Here is a 21604-nt window from a genome sequence, read left to right on the forward strand (position 1 = left end):
TGTGAACCAGTCAACGAAACATCATCGATATGGGCTTTCGGAGCCGAAGGCGCATTCGTATATCCTTGATGACTGCACGATACAAAGCTTTACGCCTCGCCTTGGCCCATCAACACCAATTCTGGACTGTCGATGACGGGAAACATGTTGCTTGATCGGATAAGTCCTGTTTCAAATTGTATCGAGTGTATGGGTGTGTACGGGTATGGAGACAACCTCGTGAATCCATGGAACCTGCGTTTCAGCAGGAACTGTTCGAGCTGGTGGAGGCCCTGTAATAGTGTGGGGCGTGTGCAGTTGGAGTGATAGGGGATACCAGATACGTCCAGATACGACTCTATCAGGTGACGCGTACGTAAGCATCCTGTCTGATCACCTGCATCCATTCATACCCATTGTGCATTCCGACGGACTTGGGCAATTCGAGCAGGACAATGCGACAACCCACACGTCCAAAATTGCTTCATACTGTGTCCAGGAACAGTCTTCTCAATTTAAGCATTTCCGCTGGCCACCAAATTCCCCAGACGTGAACATTATTGAGCATATCTGGGATGCCTTGCAACGTGCTGTTCAAAAGAGATCTCCGCCCACTCGTGCTCTTACGAATTTGTGGACAGCCCTGCAGGATTCATAGTGTCAGTTCCCTCCAGGACTACTTCAGACGTTAGCTGAGTCCATGCCACGTCGTGTTGTGGCACTTCTGCATGCTCGCGGGTGCCTTAAATGATATTAGGTAGGTGTAGCTGTTCTTTTGTTCTTCAGTGTATGTGACCCTTGCTCACTGACGCTCGGATTGGTGTAATGAGCAGCTCCACAATGGATAACTGTAAGACTGTAAATCAGTAATTTGGAGCGATGTATCACTAACCTATGATGATGGAAATCTTTGGATTTGTGCGAATGCCTGGAGGATATTATCTGCCATCATGCGTAGTGCCAACTGTGAAGTACAGAATAGCTGTTGTTTGGGGTATGGATTTGCTTTTCGTAGTTGTGGTTTGGCGCCGTTATTGCGCTTAAGGATATGCTAAATTCGGAAGGGTATGAACACATTTTACGGCATTTTGTACACAAACAGTTCGGAGACGGTGACGGTATTAGCAAGACAACCCAGCCTGACAGAAGGCAGTATCTGCGAGACAACGTCTTGTGTACAATAACATTCTTGAAATTGACTCTCTAACACAGAATTCTCGACCTGAACCCAAAGCAATATCTTTGGGATCAATTAGAGCATGCTCCAATTTCCACCGTTCAAAAACCTACCTGCTCCGGATTCGGCTCAGGAGAAAGGATGACCTGCCGCTCCTCAGTAGACATTCCGATATCTCACTGAAAATTTCCCGAGCAGAAACCAAGCCGTCAAAAAGGCGAAGACTGGACTTACCCCATATTAATAAGCACTAGTACATATTGAGAATACTTTGGTTAGGACAGTGTACCATGAGTAATATACACTCCTGGAAATTGAAATAAGAACACTGTGAATTCATTGGCCCAGGAAGGGGAAATTTTATTGACACATTCCTGGGGTCAGATACATCACATGATCACACTGACAGAACCACAGGCACATAGACACAGGCAACAGAGCATGCACAATGTCGGCACTTGTACAGTGTATATCCACCTTTCGCAGCAATGCAGGCTGCTATTCTCCCATGGAGACGATCGTAGAGATGCTGGATGTAGTCCTGTGGAACGGCTTGCCATGCCATTTCCACCTGGCGGCTCAGTTGGACCAGCGTTCGTGCTGGACGTGCAGACCGCGTGAGACGACGCTACATCCAGTCCCAAACATGCTCAATGGGGGACAGATCCGGAGATCTTGCTGGCCAGGGTAGTTGACTTACACCTTCTAGAGCACGTTGGGTGGCACGGGATACATGCGAACGTGCATTGTCCTGTTGGAACAGCAAGTTCCCTTGCCGGTCTAGGAATGGTAGAACGATGGGTTCGATGACGGTTTGGATGTACCGTGCACTATTCAGTGTCCCCTCGACGATCACCTGTGGTGTACGGCTAGTGTAGGAGATCGCTCCCCACACCATGATGCCGGGTGTTGGCCCTGTGTACCTCGGTCGTATGCAGTCCTGATTGTGGCGCTCACCTACACGGCGCCAAACACGCATACGACCATCATTGGCACCAAGGCAGAAGCGACTCTCATCGCTGAAGACGACACGTCTCCATTCGTCCCTCCATTCACGCCTGTCGCGACACCACTGGAGGCGGGCTGCACGATGTTGGGGCGTGAGCGGAAGACGGCGTAACGGTGTGCGGGACCGTAGCCCAGCTTCATGGAGACGGTTGCGAATGGTCCTCGCCGATACCTCAGGAGCAACAGTGTCCCTAATTTGCTGGGAAGTGGCGGTGCGGTCCCCTACGGCACTGCGTAGGATCCTACGGTCTCGGCGTGCATCCGTGCGTCGCTGCGGTCCGGTCCCAGGTCGACGGGCACGTGCACCTTCCGCCGACCACTGGCGACAACATCGATGTACTGTGGAGACCTCACGCCCCACGTGTTCAGCAATTCGGCGGTACGTCCACCCGGCCTCCCGCATGCCCACTATACGCCCTCGCTCAAAGTCCGTCAACTGCACATACGGTTCACGTCCACGCTGTCGCGGCATGCTACCAGTGTTAAAGACTGCGATGGAGCTCCGTATGCCACGACAAACTGGCTGACACTGACGGCGGCGGTGCACAAATGCTGCGCAGCTAGCGCCATTCGACGGCCAACACCGCGGTTCCTGCTGTGCCGTGCGTGTGATCATTGCTTGTACAGCCCTCTCGCATTGTCCGGAGCAAGTATGGTGGGTCTGACACACCGGTGTCAATGTGTTCTTTTTTCCATTTCCAGGAGTGTATGTTTGGCACTGTGCCAATCCTTGTGGGCTACCTGAAGGTTAAGTTATTCTTGAAGAATGAAGTTTACCAAGACCGCTAGTAATTCTTTTCATTTCTGTTAACGCTTGCGGCACATCTACGCTTTCATCATCGACTCTATTATTCTTGAAAAATCAAGTTTGCCATGATCGTTAGTAATTCTTCTCATTACAGTTGCCTGTTTCGATAGATCTACATTGTCATCACCGGATTCGATGATGACAGAGCAGATCCATCGAAAAATTTAATATTAAAGCAAGGAATTATTAACGATCTTGGGAAACTTGATTCGGATCCGATGATGATAAAGTAGATCTGTCTAAACCGGTAATAGTAATAAAAAGAGTTACTGGCGATCTTAGCAAACTTGATTCTTCAAATAATATTACAGGGAAGTGGACCTTACGTATTCGTGTAACGTGTAGCGACATCAGCAGCTAACCACTTCATGAAACTGTCTCGTGTACACTTGCGTAAGAGTTCGCCGCCGTCGTTAGCCTGCGTTAATTTCGAAGACCTGTTACCAGTTAACAATATTCAAAAAATGATATTCAGGTGTTCGTGGTGCTAGTAATTGAACTGTCTATTGAAAAGAAAGACAATAGGTAGAAAGGTATTGCCAAAAGTTGAAATATTAATTACAGTTTGTTACTACTGCGTTATTCGGTGTGTTAACAATGCAGACCGCACTTATGTATATACTGCTGCTACGTATTTACCAAATACTTTTGATAATCAGCAGATATATGCTTCTCCAAACCGCAGTTACTTGAACGACGATGGGATTTTAAATGCCGTGCTTATGAATGCAGAAACGTCCAGACGACATGGTTGGATGGCTATGTAACTTCGTTCACGTACATAACACCGGTGGATAAGTGAATGATTACAGTTGCAATTCTCTGTAACGGGTAAACCTGCCACTAGACTGCGTAAGTATTGTTCGTGTTTAGCGCTTTTACCAGATCCGGTAGTAGTTATAATGGGTGTTAAATACGTCTGATGCTGAGTTATCACCATAAGTGACACAAAAATGTCGCTTAATCGTGTGAGGCAGCGTGATCAGCACCTGACAGAGTAGGATGGGGGTCTCACTGTGCATCTCCATTTTGCTGGCTGTTCGAATCGTGCAGTATCCAGACTTGTAGGGCATTCGAATGTGACAGTGGTTCGATAAAGGGCTGCATGAGTGCGTAAGACCAGACATAGTCGTCTTCAAGCTTCGGTCCACCACAACTGCCCATTTCAATGTAAGATCGCCATATCGTACAACAAGCACATGGTAAGCCCTTCACATATGCGCCAGCCGTCCGAGAACAAGTAACGGACTCCCTGGTACCTGATGTGTCATCTTAAACCAATGGTCGGAGACTGGCACCAGCCGTAGCACCGTTCCAAGCGTAGGCTGATCTTAATACCAAAAACGCTGCGTCGCCAGAGGTCCAAATGACTGAGCTGCATGGACTCCTTATGAATGGCGTCGTGATGAACTGCAGTTCCCCGAGCACCATCGTAGGCGACTAAGGCACCGCCATCGGCAGAGGTCCCATATTTGGAGTGCTTTGGAGAGATGTAGGAGTATTATTCCCGGCGTCGTGCTGTGACAACCTAAGGTCACGACTGGTAGTGAGTAAGGGAAATCTTACGGAAGAACGGTACCTCACGGGGATTCTGCCTTTTGTACTGGCTAACATGCGGCAGTGGCGTGAAGTAATTTTTCAAAACGACAGTTCCCGTCCACAAATGGCACGTGTGTCTATAAACTGTCTGCGTGATTCCGTGGTCCTCCCGTGGACATCAAGCTTCCCAGATTGCAATACGAGTATAAGATGTGCTGAATAACTCCGTCCCACTGCGGGCATCCGTGATATCAGTGACCACTTGCAACAGTTGAGGGAGCCAGATTGCCTCGGGAGAGGACACAGTAACTTTATGACGCACTTCCCAACCCCATCTGTGCATGCGTCGAGGCTATAGCTGGTGCAACGCCATACTGACAAATGCGCCCGTACTGGCAATTTATTTGTAGCTTTTACTCGATTTTTTAACAACGAAATAACTTCACCGCCACGGCGTGCAAAAGTGCCACCTATGCACCACAACGCTCTGCACGAGTGCATACGAAGACTCGATCTGTCACGGTACTACTCGCTACGTCTGGGATTGGTTTGGTCCTTTTCAGGAAGTGACCAGTACAGTGCAACAGTTCGTTCAGCAGTGCGGTGCCGAATTTTTTTCGGCATGATTTTCTCATGTTTGGTGGAGTTGTACACCTAAAGCTACTTCTACGTTAATATATGAAGTTCACAGGTCTTGTAGCTGCTTGCTCGAATAGAAATAGTCTTCAGATATATCGTCTCAAGTACATTTGAAAGAGTGGGAATCACAGAAAATAATGATGAGAACTTTCTTCATTTGCTATGCAGTCGTATAACCGACGGGTGCCGCAAATTTGCTGTGGAACGACGTTACAAGACGATGTCGAAAGAATTTAAAGCTTTAGTTGATGATGAAACAGCAAGACATTAAGTCGATCGGCAGACGATCTGTACCGGAATCATTGTTTTTTTTTTTTTTTTACATGAAGAAGCACTTTATACTAAATTTGCAGGCATGGGGCAAGTGATGAAAATGGTGGTATGATTAGTACATTTTCTGAAGTCGCACACATTATTACACCGTCAGTTGCAATATTTATTCATGGCTTTGAGTGAAGAGTATGGAAACATTATGTGTTATTCCAGAGTACGTTGGTTAAGCCAACCCGCATGCGTGAAACAATTTTCGAATTTCGAAACAGCTGTTGTTGATGTTATGAAGGGAAAAAAAAGCAAGCCGGCCGGTGTAGCCGAGCGGTTCTAGGCGCTTCAGTTTGGAACCGCGCGACGGCTACGGTCGCAGGTTCGAATCCTGCCTCGGGCATGGATGTGTGAGATGTCTAAAAATGGCTGTGAGCACTATGGGACTTAGCATCTGAGGTCATCAGTCCCCTAGAACTTAGAACTACTTAAACCCAACTAACCTAAGGACATCACACACACCCATGCCCGAGGCAGGATTCGAACCTGCGACCGTAGCAGTGACGCGGTTTCGGACTGAAGCGCCTAGAACCGCACGGCCACCGCGGCCGGCGCGTGATGTCCTTAGGTTATTTAGGTTTAAGTAGTTCTAAATTCTAGGGTACTGATGACCTCAGATGTTGTGTCCCATAGTGCTCAGAGCCATCAGATTTTTTGAAAAAAAAAAACAAGACCGAAAATTAAAAAATGCGGAATTGATTGCAGACCTGGCATTTTAAGTCACATGACCGCACACGGCTTGTATTAAAACGGTGTAAGGTGAGAAAGTTTTCTAACAGGCCGAGAGCAGTATGTCGTCCTGAATGGGGTGACTTCAACAAAAAGAAGCGTAACTTCAGGTGTGCCCAAGGGCAGCGTAATATGTCCGCTGCTTTTTACGATCTACATAAGCGATCTGGTTGACGATATTGACAGCGGCATTAGACTGTTTGTCGATGATGCTGTAGTCAACAGGAAAGAAGTATCATACGGAAGTTGTGAACAAATCAATGAGGATTTGCAGAAAATAAATGCGTGGTGTAATGACTGGCAGTTATCTCTCAATATTAGTAAGTGTAACCTACTGTGTCCAACAAGGCGTAAATCCCCATTAACGTACGAGTACAAAATAAATGCTCAGTCTTTGGAGCGGTAACACCAGTCAAGTATCTGAGTGTGACTGTTCGAAATGATCTCAAATGGAAAGATCAGATTACACAAGTAACGGACAAGGCGAACTCTAGATTGCGGTTTATTTTTGAATCGTGAAGCGATGCAGTCCTCCAACAAAGGAAATTGCTTACAATAAGTTGGTTCGTCCAGTGTTATTGTTCGTCTGTATGGGACCGTTACCAGTTGGCTATGTTTCAACAGATTGAGAAGGTCCAAAGAAGAGACGCAAGATTCGTGACTGGTAATTTAGCCATCGCGAGAGCGTTACAAATCTCATAGAAAGTTTGAAGTGGGACACACTTGCAGATAGATGACGCACTAAATGGAAGAGGCTGCTCACTAAATTCGGAAATCCGATCTTCGCCGAGGATGTTGAGCATTTGTTATTAACACCAGCTTTCAAATCACACAATGATCACCACTCAAAGGTAAGGGAAATTAGAGCACGTACTGAGGCGTTCAGACAGTCGCTTTTCCCCTCGCGCGGTCCGCGAGTGGAACAGGGTTTGAGGGGGAGGGGGGGGGGAGAATAGGACTTTGGCCCAAATTGTGCCCTCCGCCACACACCGCTTGGTGGTTAGCGGAGTATATATGTAGATCTAGAAAAAAATTATTTCTGATTTAATATGGATGCATTTCAACAAATGAAAATCATGCTATGAAAGTGACATTTCCGGAAAAAAACCCACATTCATTTGTCTAGGAGTTCCGGGTTTATTTTCCTCGGCAAGAGCTTCCACGTCTCCATAATGACACTGTAAGCGTTATATATTTCGATCAACATATGTTCGTGAAAACTTTTTCCCGATTATGGAACATAGTAAGTCACGATAACGTGGCAACCTTAGTGATGAAAATCTGTGAAACTGTCTGCATCGGATCATATGCCTACAGTATTTACCATATAAACATTTTATTGTTTACTCTTCATCACGCCAAAAACTATAAAATAAAATTGAAAATTCGCCTTGTTTGGTCTACGTTGTGGAGAAATATGAAACATGAAACAAAGCTGCATGCAACCTATTCCAAGTTCCTTGCGTGACTTCATTGCCATCTAAATGATTGCAGTGCATTCACAGTTTCCCTCTCACAGCCTGGTGACATTGCTCACCATGCACGTGAGAGCAGTGCCCGCACACACAATTCTTGGCCGTCCTTGACACATCCAATTCATACCAGGTGTTTCATTTATCTCCCCTCTTGCATGCTTCACTTTTTCCGTCAGACAATGTTGGTTAACAGAATTCAAGCTGAAGTGAAATCATATGAGACGTAGTCGTGTTATTAGACGTTCAGTGCCAAAATTAAATAAAATAAGCAGACCAACTTCTTCGATATGTATTTCTTACTGATGAACAGAGGTGAGAGTAAATTAAGGTGTTCGTTTCCCTTGAAACAAGGATATTAAAACAATATTACAGATACCAAAGTAATCGTAATCAAATTAACAAGACTTCCTTCAAAATAAACCAAGTATATCTGATATAAATAATTCGAGCATGAACGCAAACGTGTATCGATTCGGGTGAAGACCTAAAACACCTGTATGAAAGCTTACAGAAGCCGATAAACCACAACAAATATCACTAAAGATCATACCTAGGACGTTAATGTAAAAGTTGGACTTAACTATACGATTCTTCCGAGTGAATCCTCTGATAAGGTGGCTGAAGTGACGACGATCATAGCTTAGATTCAGGAAACATTGTTCCATTATCGTAACACTCGATGGTACGTATTTAATAATGGAACTGTACGTGGTAAAATTGGCCCTGTAGTAATAGATACGGACAATGAAAGTAGCCTTTTGGAAAATACTTTTTCCCATATATTCAAGTTTATGTATCTGAACGCCACAACAGTGAATCATTCTGACGAACAAATTTAAAGGTAATTTTTTTCTGATGCAGGCATTATCTCCCAGCGTGGCAACAGAGATGTGAGAGAATGTTTACTTATTCTTCGGTTAGACGATGCCTTTATATTTCATCCCCAAGATTGACTACAAAGTTTGCCTGTTTCTCTCCATTATCTATGCAGGAGTATGATGCTAGACCATGAACGACTGAATACCTTGAACCAAGGTTTCAGGTGGTTATCTAATGCTTCTTCTTGCATTTTGTGTTTTGGAAACCTTAATTGTTTGTATAGTCGACATGACCAAACTATTGTAGTTGTTTCACTTGAAGAAATTCAATGTCAAAAATTTCAGTGTTCATTTTGCTTGTAATTAGTTCCGTTGTCATTATTTGCTTGATATTCCTGCAAAATCAGAAATAAACCTCTGCAGTTGATATTTTAAATTTAGTCGCCTTTTCATAACGTAAACTTCTAAACCATTATTAATGACGTTGCTAACTATATTTCAATATGCCTTTAATTCTTAATATGTGCTTATCACAGGGAATTCTGTTTAACAAAGAAACAGTCATATATCCCGAATATACTGTAGATTTAATTTCTGTCTCTTGTACCCTATCGTTTGTAATAATTCTCCCCAAGATATTTATATCCTTCAGCAGGTGATATTGTTCCCATCTCTCCTTCCAATACTATATCTTTATTTATTCTACCAATTACCATGTATGTCGTCTTATTGATGTTTACACCCAGACCGTCTTTATATATTCGTGTAACATTTTTTGGTCACATACTTTACATTCTCACGCTCTTGGGGTAAAAGCAGGTGGCCGTTTACATATTTTAGTGAGTACCCTGTGTTATTATTTGATGCGTTACCAATATTTTTCCATTTTTTCTTTTACATATGTTTTATATAATGCGATGATATGATTTTGATAATTACAGCCATGTACGAAAACTCAAAGTGACAACGGTGTACGTCCAATGTTATGAACTGGTAGAAAAACTTTCGGAGAAAATCAATCCTAAACTTCTGAAACACGATTGATTTATGAAATGGAAGGAAGGGAGACGGCACTTAGATTAAAAAGTGCAAAAATCTTAGTCTGCAGGATGAAAGAAACTTTTTCGTCGGGCGCATCCACGAGGTCTTGGCCCGAGGGCGGACGGCGCAAGTTTGGCCGGGATTTCTGCCCCCCCCCCCCCTCCCCCTCCTACCACTTCCCCAGACAGAACCAGCGTCGCCACTCGCGAGATTTATGTGAGACAATCTGCTGTCTGTACGCTACATAATTTACACTCAATATAACTCGAAAGCGTAACAGATTGCCGGGTCTGAATTAATGGCTCCTTGTTCACTTCTCTTCGCAGTCTTGGCGATTTGGGGTAGGAATCGTCTTAGAACGGCACTTATCCGTATATCAAAGAAGGCACACCACCTCAGGTCTCACGTTATAGCATCAGTTAGTACAGTAACCCAACTATACAATATTGTTTAGAGGTGTATACAGGATGAGGCATCTAAGACAAGCCGCTCCAAATATATTGACAATGAATTAATGTGTCAAGCTGCGGTTTTCGCTAAGCTGCAGCGAACATTATGATGAATAGCCTGACATTTCCAAGCTATCCCTATCGTTTCTAGTTGCAGATTTACGACAGCGACTTTGTTTTTTCCTAATGAAACTGTACACTTCTTCTGTGCCATTTTAAAGAAGCTTCTAAGCAAACATCAGCTCGTTTTCCCGGGTTCGATTCCCGGCGGGGTCAGGGATTTTCTCTGCCTCGTGATGGCTGGGTGTTGTGTGATGTCCTTAGGTTAGTTAGGTTTAAGTAGTTCTAAGGGGACTGATGACCATAGATGTTAGGTCCCATAGTGCTCAGAGCCATTTCCATTTTTCAAACATCAGTAGAGCACTTGCCCGCGAAAGGCAAAGGTCCCGAGTTCGAGTCTCGGTCGGGCACACAGTTTTAATCTGCCAGGAAGTTTCATATCAGCGCACACTCCGCTGCAGAGTGAAAATCTCATTCTGGAAACATCCCCCAGGCTGTGGCTAAGCCATGTCTCCGCAATATCCTTTCTTTCAGGAGTGCTAGTTCTGCAAGGTTCGCAGGAGAGCTTCTGTAAAGTTTGGAAGGTAGGAGACGAGGTACTGGCAGAAGTAAAGCTGTGAGTACCGGGCGTGAGTCGTGCTTCGGTAGCTCAGTTAGTAGAGCACTTGCCCGCGAAAGGCAAAGGTCCCGAGTTCGAGTCTCGGTCGGGCACACAGTTTTAATCTGCCAGGAAGTTTCACATCAGCGACATAACTTGAATAGAACTTGATCAAATGGTATCAAAACAACATCCCCGCAAACCGATGTCACGCCGTAGGGAGTAGAAGTTCGACAAGCGTATGGCCTATCACACCCAATACAAGTAAACTGCGGTACGTTTCGTGCATAGCGTGAAGTATTTGGAGTACGAAGCACTGTATGAAGTATTCTGTTGAAACAATACTGTACGTGAATTTCATCTGGAGTAAACGGCAGTACAGGCCCTTGTCATAAGACATTCGTTGCATTCTGGAGTCGTTCGTGATTGCTAATAGACATCTTGTTTTAACTTTTGCCACATATAAAATCATAGAAGCGTTAAGTTTGGAAAGTGTGCAGACTGTTCTACGTTTCCGGGGAGACTGTCCAGTGTTCTCCAAATATTATTTTAAGAGGGTGAAGTGCGTATGAAGTATCAGGCGTAAATTATTTAGATCGATTAACATATTATTAAAATGTTTCATTTAGATTTTTATATTGTTAATGAGTTAGACAGTCTTTTTATTTTGTGAATTCTGAGCTAATTATTCGATGATGTCGTGAGTTCCTCGTGTTTTGGAAAGCTCACAAATTCCATAGAATTACTAGGAACGTCTGTCACTACATGAGCGAAATGGGAGGGACATCTGTCATATTGGTACCACAATGATTGCCTTATATCCAATGGCATGTCTTCACAATAACTGCGGTAGGACACAAGATATATTTATTCTATCTGGATATCTTGGGGATACACCATCCTAATATTATGTAGGGGCCTAACGAGCACTCGGAAGTGCTGCAAGACGACGTGGCTTGGACTACTAATGTCTGAAGTAGTGCTGGAGGGAACTGACACCATGCATCCTGCAGGGCTGTCCATAAACCCATAAGAGTACGACGGGGTGAAAACCTTTTCTGCACAGCGTGTTGCAAGGCATCCCAGATATGTTCAATAATGTACATCTCTGGGGAGTTTGGTCGCCAATGGAAGTGTTTAAACTCAGAAGGGTATTCCTGGAGCCACTCTGTAGCAATTCTGGACGTGTGGGGTGTCGCATTGTCCTGTTGGAATTGCCCAAACCCGTCAGAATTCACAATGGACATGAATTGATGCATGTGATCAGACAGGATGCTTATGTACGCGTCACCTGATAGAGCCGTATCTAGACGTTTCAGGGGTCCCATATCACTCCAACTGCACACGACCCACACCATTACAGAGCCTCCACCCGCTTGAACAGTCCCTTGACAACATACAGGGTCCACGGATTCATGACGTTGTGTTCATACCCGTAGTCGTTCATCCGTTCGATACAGTTTGAAACGAGACTCCTCCGACCAGGCAACATGTTTCCAGTCATTAACAGTCCAGTGTCGGTGTTGTAGGGCTTAGGCTAGGCGTAAAGATTGGTGTCGCGCTCTCATCAATGGTACACGAGCGGAACTTCGGCTCCGAAAGACTGTATCCATGATGTTTCGTTGAATGGTTCGCACGCTTACACTAGTTGATGGCCCAGCTATATACACTCCTGGAAATTGAAATAAGAACACCGTGAATTCATCGTCCCAGGAAGGGGAAACTTTATTGACACATTCCTGGGGTCAGATACATCACATGATCACACTGACAGAACCACAGGCACATAGACACAGGCAACAGAGCATGCACAATGTCGGCACTAGTACAGTGTATATCCACCTTTCGCAGCAATGCAGGCTGCTATTCTCCCATGGAGACGATCGTAGAGATGCTCGATGTAGTCCTGTGGAACGGCTTGCCATGCCATTTCCACCTGGCGCCTCAGTTGGACCAGCGTTCGTGCTGGACGTGCAGACCGCGTGAGACGACGCTTCATCCAGTCCCAAACATGCTCAATGCGGGACAGATCCGGAGATCTTGCTGGCCAGGGTAGTTGACTTACACCTTCTAGAGCGCGTTGGGTGGCACGGGATACATGCGGACGTGCATTGTCCTGTTGGAACAGCAAGTTGCCTTGCCGGTCTAGGAATGGTAGAACGATGGGTTCGATGACGGTTTGGATGTACCGTGCACTATTCAGTGTCCCCTCGACGATCACCAGTGGTGTACGGCCAGTGTAGGAGATCGCTCCCCACTCCATGATGCCGGGTGTTGGCCCTGTGTGCCTCGGTCGTATGCAGTCCTGATTGTGGCGCTCACCTGCACGGCGCCAAACACGCATACGACCATCATTGGCACCGAGGCAGAAGCGACTCTCATCGCTGAAGACGACACGTCTCCATTCGTCCCTCCATTCACGCCTGTCGCGACACCACTGGAGGCGAGCTGCACGATGTTGGGGCGTGAGCGGAAGACGGCCTAACGGTGTGCGGGACCATAGCCCAGCTTCATGGAGACGGTTGCGAATGGTCCGCGCCGATACCCCAGGAGCAACAGTGTCCCTAATTTGCTGGGAAGTGGCGGTGCGGTCCCCTACGGCACTGCGTAGGATCCTACGGTCTTGGCGTGCATCCGTGCGTCGCTGCGGTCCGGTCCCAGGTCGACGGGCACGTGCACCTTCCGCCGACCACTGGCGACAACATCGATGTGCTGTGGAGACCTCACGCCCCACGTGTTGAGCAATTCGGCGGTACGTCCACCCGGCCTCCCGCATGCCCACTATACGCCCTCGCTCAAAGTGCGTCAACTGCACATACGGTTCACGTCCACGCTGTCGCGGCATGCTACCAGTGTTAAAGGGTGCGATGGAGCTCCGTATGCCACGGCAAACTGGCTGACACTGACGGCGGCGGTGCACAAATGCTGCGCAGCTAGCGCCATTCGACGGCCAACACCGCGGTTCCTTGTGTGTCAGCTGTGCCGTGCGTGTGATCATTGCTTGTACAGCCCTCTCGCAGTGTCCGGAGCAAGTATGGTGGGTCTGACACACCGGTGTCAATGTGTTCTTTTTTCCATTTCCAGGAGTGTATCTGCAGCAATTTTCGGAAGGGTTGCCCTTCCGTCACGTTGAACGATTCTCTTCAATTGTCGTCGGTCCCGTTCTTGCAGGTTGTTTTTCCGGGCGCAACGATGTCGGAGATTTGATTTTTTGTCGAATTTCTGATATTCACGGTACACGCGTGAAATGGTCGTACAGGAAGATCCCCACTTCATCGCTACGTCGAAGATGCTGTGTCCCATCGCTCGTGCGCCGATTATAACAACACAATGTTTATACTCGCTTAAATCTTGATAACCTGCCTTTGTAGCAGCAGTAACAGATCTAACAACTGCGCCAGACACTTGTTCTCTTATGTAGGTATCGCCGACCGCAGCTCCGTATTCTGCCTGTTTACATATCTTTGTATTTGAATACGCATTCCCATACCAGTTTCTTTGGCGCCTCAATGTATGGCAATGGGTATTTTAACACAGAGATATGTAAACAGGCAAAATACGGCGCTGCGGTCGACAATTCCTACATAAGACAACAAGTGTCTGATACTTGCTGTTCCAATCTGTATAAACGATTTAACAGAAAATCTGAGGACTGTTAACGCTGTCGTTTCCCGAATTCAGAGAATGAAAACGTATTACAAAGTGATTTAATTTCGATACACGCTTGGTGTGAAAAACCACAACTCACCCCACAGCACAGAAAGTTTGGGATCCTTTACACGAGTACTAAGGGAAATTCCATTAAACTTCGGTTACACAATAAGTCACACAATCTAAATACCTAGAGACTGCAATTACGAACAACGTGTTACGGGGAAGGGCAACCGGTTACTGCGTCTGTAAGTTGTATGTGTTAAGAGGTATGCTACTGTTGTGAGTAGTTAGCTGCAGCCCTGATCTGGTAGTATCTGCTGCATTATATCAACATTTACGGCACAGTAACCAAATTGTAAATACTATATGACAACAAAAAACTGAAGAAGGCGCCACAGGACGCACACACTTAGTGAACTACGCTCAACGGTAAATAAACATGCATATACACTCCTGGAAATTGAAATAAGAACACCGTGAATTCATTGTCCCAGGAAGGGGAAACTTTATTGACACATTCCTGGGGTCAGATACATCACATGATCACACTGACAGAACCACAGGCACATAGACACAGGCAACAGAGCATGCACAATGTCGGCACTAGTACAGTGTATATCCACCTTTCGCAGCAATGCAGGCTGCTATTCTCCCATGGAGACGATCGTACAGATGCTGGATGTAGTCCTGTGGAACGGCTTGCCATGCCATTTCCACCTGGCGCCTCAGTTGGACCAGCGTTCGTGCTGAACGTGCAGACCGCGTGAGACGACGCTTCATCCAGTCCCAAACATGCTCAATGGGGGACAGATCCGGAGATCTTGCTGGCCAGGGTAGTTGACTTTAACCTTCTAGAGCACGTTGGGTGGCACGGGATACATCCGGACGTGCATTGTCCTGTTGGAACAGCAAGTTCCCTTGCCGGTCTAGGAATGGTAGAACGATGGGTTCGATGACGGTTTGGATGTACCGTGCACTATTCAGTGTCCCCTTGACGTTCACCAGTGGTGTACGGCCAGTGTAGGAGATCGCTCCCCACACCATGATGCCGGGTGTTGGCCCTGTGTGCCTCGGTCGTATGCAGTCCTGATTGTGGCGCTCACCTACACGGCGCCAAACACGCATACGACCATCATTGGCACCAAGGCAGAAGCGACTCTCATCGCTGAAGACGAAATGTCTCCATTCGTCCCTCCATTCACGCCTGTCGCGACACCACTGGAGGCGGGCTGCACGATGTTGGGGCGTGAGCGGAAGACGGCATAACGGTGTGCGGGACCGTAGCCCAGCTTCATGGAGACGGTTGCGAATGGTCCTCGCCGATACCCCAGGAGCAACAGTGTCCCTAATTTGCTGGGAAGTGGCGGTGCTGTCCCCTACGGCACTGCGTAGGATCCTACGGTCTTGGCGTGCATCCGTGCGTCGCTGCGGTCCGGTCCCAGGTCGACGGGCACGTGCACCTTCCGCCGACCACTGGCGACAACATCGATGTACTGTGGAGACCTCACGCCCCACGTGTTGAGCAATTCGGCGGTACGTCCACCCGGCCTCCCGCATGCCCACTATACGCCCTCGCTCAAAGTCCGTCAACTGCACATATGGTTTTGCGATGGAGCTCCGTATGCCATGGCAAACTGGCTGACACTGACGGCGGCGGTGCACAAATGCTGCACACCTAGCGCCATTCGACGGCCAACACCGCGGTTCCTGGTGTGTCCGCTGTGCCGTGCGTGTGATCATTGCTTGTACAGCCCTCTCGCAGTGTCCGGAGCAAGTATGGTGGGTCTGACACACCGGTGTCAATGTGTTCTTTTTTCCATTTCCAGGAGTGTATGTGTACTTGAGCATGAAACAACAGATAATAACTCATCACATTATGTCCCAAAAACTATGCAATGTGTATGCTTTCAGCTTATAGCCAGAAAGAGTGCCATGCTGGCATTTCCTCTTGTCTGTAACTATTGGCTCTATACTCGAACCAATAAACGACGTAATTAAAAAGCAAAATCTGCCCATACTATTGAAACTGGGGAATGCCTCGTTAGCATATTCGGACTACATCACAATTAATAAAGAAACCCAAAACACTATCTTTCACAGTCATCTGCATTCCAGAACTGCATCCAGGAACTTAGCTTAGTCACTTAAGCATAGAGCGGCATGTTTACTATTAAAGGGAGTGAAACAGCTACATGCGACTGAATTACTTGACTTATCATTGATGAAAAAAAGGACTGTACTATCAAATGGCTACAAGATGGCGACATTTCAGCATGTAGCTATTTTTTGTTCAATAATAAAGGAATGACTTGAGTAAAATGATGGATACGAACATTTAGTTTATATACTGCCTGAGAATTGTGCTGCACATCACAGAAACCACAAATAAGTCTACCGTGAAAGCAATAAACCATTTATGAAGCAGGACAGGATGATGAGACTGTTACAGAGAGATAGCTCAAAGACTTCGCTCGATTATTCGAAGCTGAACGTAGAACGTCCTTGGTTAATATTGCAAAGATAAATTAGATATTTTGAAAGTAAAAACTGTTGTCAAAATGTATGTGCAGTTTTGCTAACAACTTTCACGTGTTATTGGTAGAGCACTTTGAAGATGCAACAGATCTACTAATGTGGCTTGTTTTCAGTCCCGCATTGTTATGCACTGCTGTGCGATATGTAATCATTGACAGACAGGACTGAAGGACATTGAGATCAAAGAATGGCAGCTTGATTGGTATTATCACGAAATAGAGGAGTGCAACGGATGTAATAAGCGATTTGTGGTGTCATTAATTAAAACAAAGGCCTTTCTAGTTGCAGAGAGACCTTTTCACGAGAACACGACACCAGCTTGCACCTGTAAATGCCAAAACGTTTTATTGAGACACTCACAGAGCCAGTAACTACCATCGTATAAAACAACATAAATCAGGGCAAACAAGATGTTCATTTCGCCCACGTGCTACTTACAAGGGAACCTCCCCATCGCACCCCCCTCAGATTTAGTTACAAGTTGGCACAGTGGATAGGCCTTGAAAAACTGTACACAGATCAATCGAGATAACAGGAAGAAGTTATGTGGAACTAAGAAAAATATACAAAATATACAAACTGAGTAGCCTATGGGTAAGATAAGCAACAAAAATGATAATGTTAGCTAAGGAATGCCGTGGTCCCGTGGTTAGCGTGAACAGCTACGGACCAAGAAGTCCTTGGTTCAAATCTTCCCTGGAGTGAAAGTTTTAATTTTTTTATTTTCAGACAATTACGAAAGTTCAGGCACTCACACATAATCAACTTCGCTCTCCAAAATTCCAGGACATGTTCAGATTTGCTTGGACATATGCAGGATTTGACTGTCTACACACGGAAAAAATTGAAAACGTTAAAAACATATGTTTTGACAGAGCACAGGGAAAACTGTGCGACTGTGAAACTGTTTCATTCATTTGTTTCAGTTTATGTGACAAACTCTAATGTTTTCATCACTTTTTTGAGAGTGGTTATCACATCCACAAGAAAACCTAAATCGCGCAAGGTAGAAGAATCTTTTTACCCATTCGTCAAGTGTACAAGTTAGATGGGTCGACAACATATTTCTGTCATGTGACGCACATGCCGTCACCAGTGTCGTATAGAATATATCAGACGTGTTTTCCTGTGGAGGAATCCGTTGACCTATGACCTTGCGATCAAATGTTTTCCTTTACCATGGGAGAGCACGTCCTTTCGTCTACTAATCGCACGGTTTTGCGGTGCGGCCGCAAAACACAGACACTAAACTTATTACAGTGATCAGAGACGTCAGTGAACGAATGGAGAGATCATAACTTTGCGAAAATAAAGAAAGTAAACTTTTCACTCGACGGAAGACTTGAACCAAGGACCATTTGTTCCGCAGCTGCTCATACTAACCGCGGGACTACGGCGGTCCTGAGCTGACGCTGTCCTTGATGTTGCCTATCTTGCGCATGGATTATTCAGTTTGTATATTTTGCTTATTTTTTTCATAGTTCCACACAACTTGTTCCTATTTTCTCGATTGATCTGTGTTCAGTTTTTCAAGGCCTATCCACTGTGCCAAATTATAACTAAATATGACGGGGGTGCGATGAGGAGGTTCCCTTGTTAGGAGTGGAACAGTCGATAAGCAGACTGAAAGTTACTGTAGGAAGTATCTGTTAAACAGTTAATTGTGAACTTCAGAGCAATTTCCTACTATTTGGTCTATATAATGTGCACTACTGGCCATTAAAATTGCTACACCAAGAAGATGACGTGCTACAGACGCGAAATTTAACCGACAGAAATAAGATGCTGTGATATGCAAATGATCAGCTTTCCAGAGCATTCACACAAGGTTGGCGCCGGTGGCGACACCTACAACGTGCTGACATGAGGAAAGTTTCCAACCGATTTCTCATACACAAACAGAAGTTGACCGGCGTTGCCTGGTGGAACGTTGTTGTGATGCCTCGTGTAAGGAGGAGAAATGCGTACCATCACGTTTCAGACTTTGATAAATGTCGGAATGAAGCCTATCGCGATTGCAGTATATCGTATTGCGATATTGCTGCTCGCGTTGGTCGAGATCCAGTGACTGTTAGCAGAATATGGAATCAGTGGGTTCAGGAAGGTAACACGGAACGTCGTGCTGGATCCCAACGGCCTCGTATCACTAACAGTCGAGATGACAGGCCACATGGCTGTAACAGATCGTGCAGCCACGTCTCGATCCCTGAGTCAACAGATGGGGACGTTTGCAAGACAACAACCATCTCCACGAACAGTTCGACGACGTTTGCAGCAGCATGGACTATCATCTCGGAGACCATGGCTGCGGTTACCCTTGACGATGCATCACAGACAGGAGCGCCTGCGATGGTGTACTCAACGACGAACCTGGGTGCACGAATGGAAAAAGTCATTTTTTCGGATGAATTCAGGTTCTGTTTACAGCATTATCATGATCGTATCCGTGTTTGGCAACATCGCGGTGAACGCACATTGGAAGCGTGTATTCGTCATCGCCATACTGGCGCATCACCCGGCGCGATGGTATGTGGTGCCAATGGTTACACGCCTCGCTCACCTCTTGTTCGCATTGACGGCACTTTGAATAGTGAACGTTACATTTCAGATGTGTTACGACCAGTGGCTCTACCCTTCATTCGATACCTGCGAAACTCTACATTTCAGCAGGATAATGCGCGACCGCATGTTCCAGGTCAGCAAATTCTCCAGATCTCTCATCCGAAACCGATCATGTTCTAAATAAAGGAACCTCACAACTGTAGCGGTGTTTTGAACCTCTTGTATAATGCTCTGCTGCGGTGTTCCTCTGATAGAAATGTTTACAGTAAGATAACTATTAAAGCTATAAACTGCATATATCTTGTGGCAGCGTACCCCACTGCATGCATATGAGCCACACCATAAGCATATATTATTTGAGAATGGGAGCACATAAGGGCTTCCAACGAAGTTAACACATAATTTCAAGCCTTTTCGAATCTTTACCTCGCTTATACCTCGTCGTTCCGTCTCCCGACACACCCATCAACTCAACCACCCACCCTCCCCCCCCCCCCCCCCCCCCACACACACACAACCACACAGACACAGACACACAAAAACACAACCTAATGGAAGAAACGAAGGTGTTTACCTACTACACTTTTGCTGTTTCTGCAGTAAAACTTCAGAATCAGGCATGGCGTTTTAAGTTATATTTCTCCTTTTAATAATAATTCCATTGCCGGCCGCGGTGGTCTAGTGGTTCTAGGCGCGCAGTCCGGAACCGCGCGGCTGCTACGGTCGCAGGTTCGATTCCTGCCTCGGGCATGGATGTGTGTGATGTCCTTAGGTTAGTTAGGTTTAAGTAGTTCTAAGTTCTAGGGGACTGATGACCACAGATATTAAGTCCCATAGTGCTCAGAGCCATTTTTGAATAATTCCATTTGCAGCATACACTGCAGGCGGCATCCAGATACGCCTCTAAAAGTAACTGCATAATTATATCATTGTGCAACATGCAGCCATAAATGGTGTGGTAAGAAACTAATTTTTGTTAAAACTGAGCGAGGATTACTCAGAATATACTCATCCAGTTTCTCATAATGAAGAGCACTTAACGACATCCGACAAGCTTTAAACATTGTTTGAGACGTACTGTAAACTGTTTCGCTTGGCAGTGGGTGAATTAACTAGAACCAACTAAACGAACATAATTAAGGTTTGAGACTTCAACCACTAGAGTCTTGCATAATAAATATGGAATATTAAACACATTGACACATTTGTAATGTAATCAGAAGTCTGAGGCTGTATTATACATGGGATTATTGAAGTAATCGGCGTGTGTGGGGAGGGAGGGGGGTGGAGTTCTGGTGTCCTTTAAGGGAGGTAGAACGTCAGACGGGCCGACTTGGAGCAGGAAAAGCACCACAGGACATTTTAATTTCCACTGTCTATATTTTTACAAGTAAATTCATAAAACTTTGTCAGCATGACCAGGAATGATTCAGGATTAACACTCGTATCAGCGCAAGATCAAAAATATAACAAAATAATATTTTTACATGTGAAATTTCATTTTTTCACTTACTATTGGCTGCATTTGTTGCTATAAATACACTTTTCTTCATAAGTAAGAGAGACTGTTCAATGAATTTTGCATAGCATACAAACCTTACTTGCAGGTGTCTGAAACTCTTGAATCTATTTAATTTATGAAAAAATGAATGAGCTGTTACGTTTTAAACTTTACGTTTGGAAAAAATCAAATTTTGTAGTTAATTATCTCAATTTTTACCACAGTTTTTAATATATTTGGAAAATTCTAGAGTTTCATACACCTGTAAGTATGGTTTGTATGCTGTACAAAATTCATCAAATAATCTCTCTTACTTGTGAAGAAAAATGTACCTACAGCAACAAATGCAGCCAACAGTAAGCGAAAAAATGTTGAAATTTCACATCTAAAAACATTTATTTTGTTATGTTTTTGAACTTCCACTGGTATGAGTGTGAATCCCGAATCCTTCCTGGTCATGCTGACAAAGCTTTATTAATTTATTTGTGAAAGCGTAGACAGTAGAAAATAGAATGTCCAGTGGTGCCTCTCCTGCTCCAAGTCAGCCCGTTTGACGTCCTGCCCCCCTTAAGACAGTTGAAATTAGCAGTAACTACTGGAGGTCACAGTTATACGAATGCGGCATGCGGAAAGGTACGAAACAGAATATCCAAACTTTCTTAGCGAGCAGACACATTTCGGCGAATAACTGGGAACTGCAGAATCGACTCC

Source organism: Schistocerca cancellata, chromosome 7, assembly GCF_023864275.1.
Source record: "Schistocerca cancellata isolate TAMUIC-IGC-003103 chromosome 7, iqSchCanc2.1, whole genome shotgun sequence".
In the NCBI taxonomy this organism is placed as follows: Eukaryota; Metazoa; Arthropoda; class Insecta; order Orthoptera; family Acrididae; genus Schistocerca; species Schistocerca cancellata.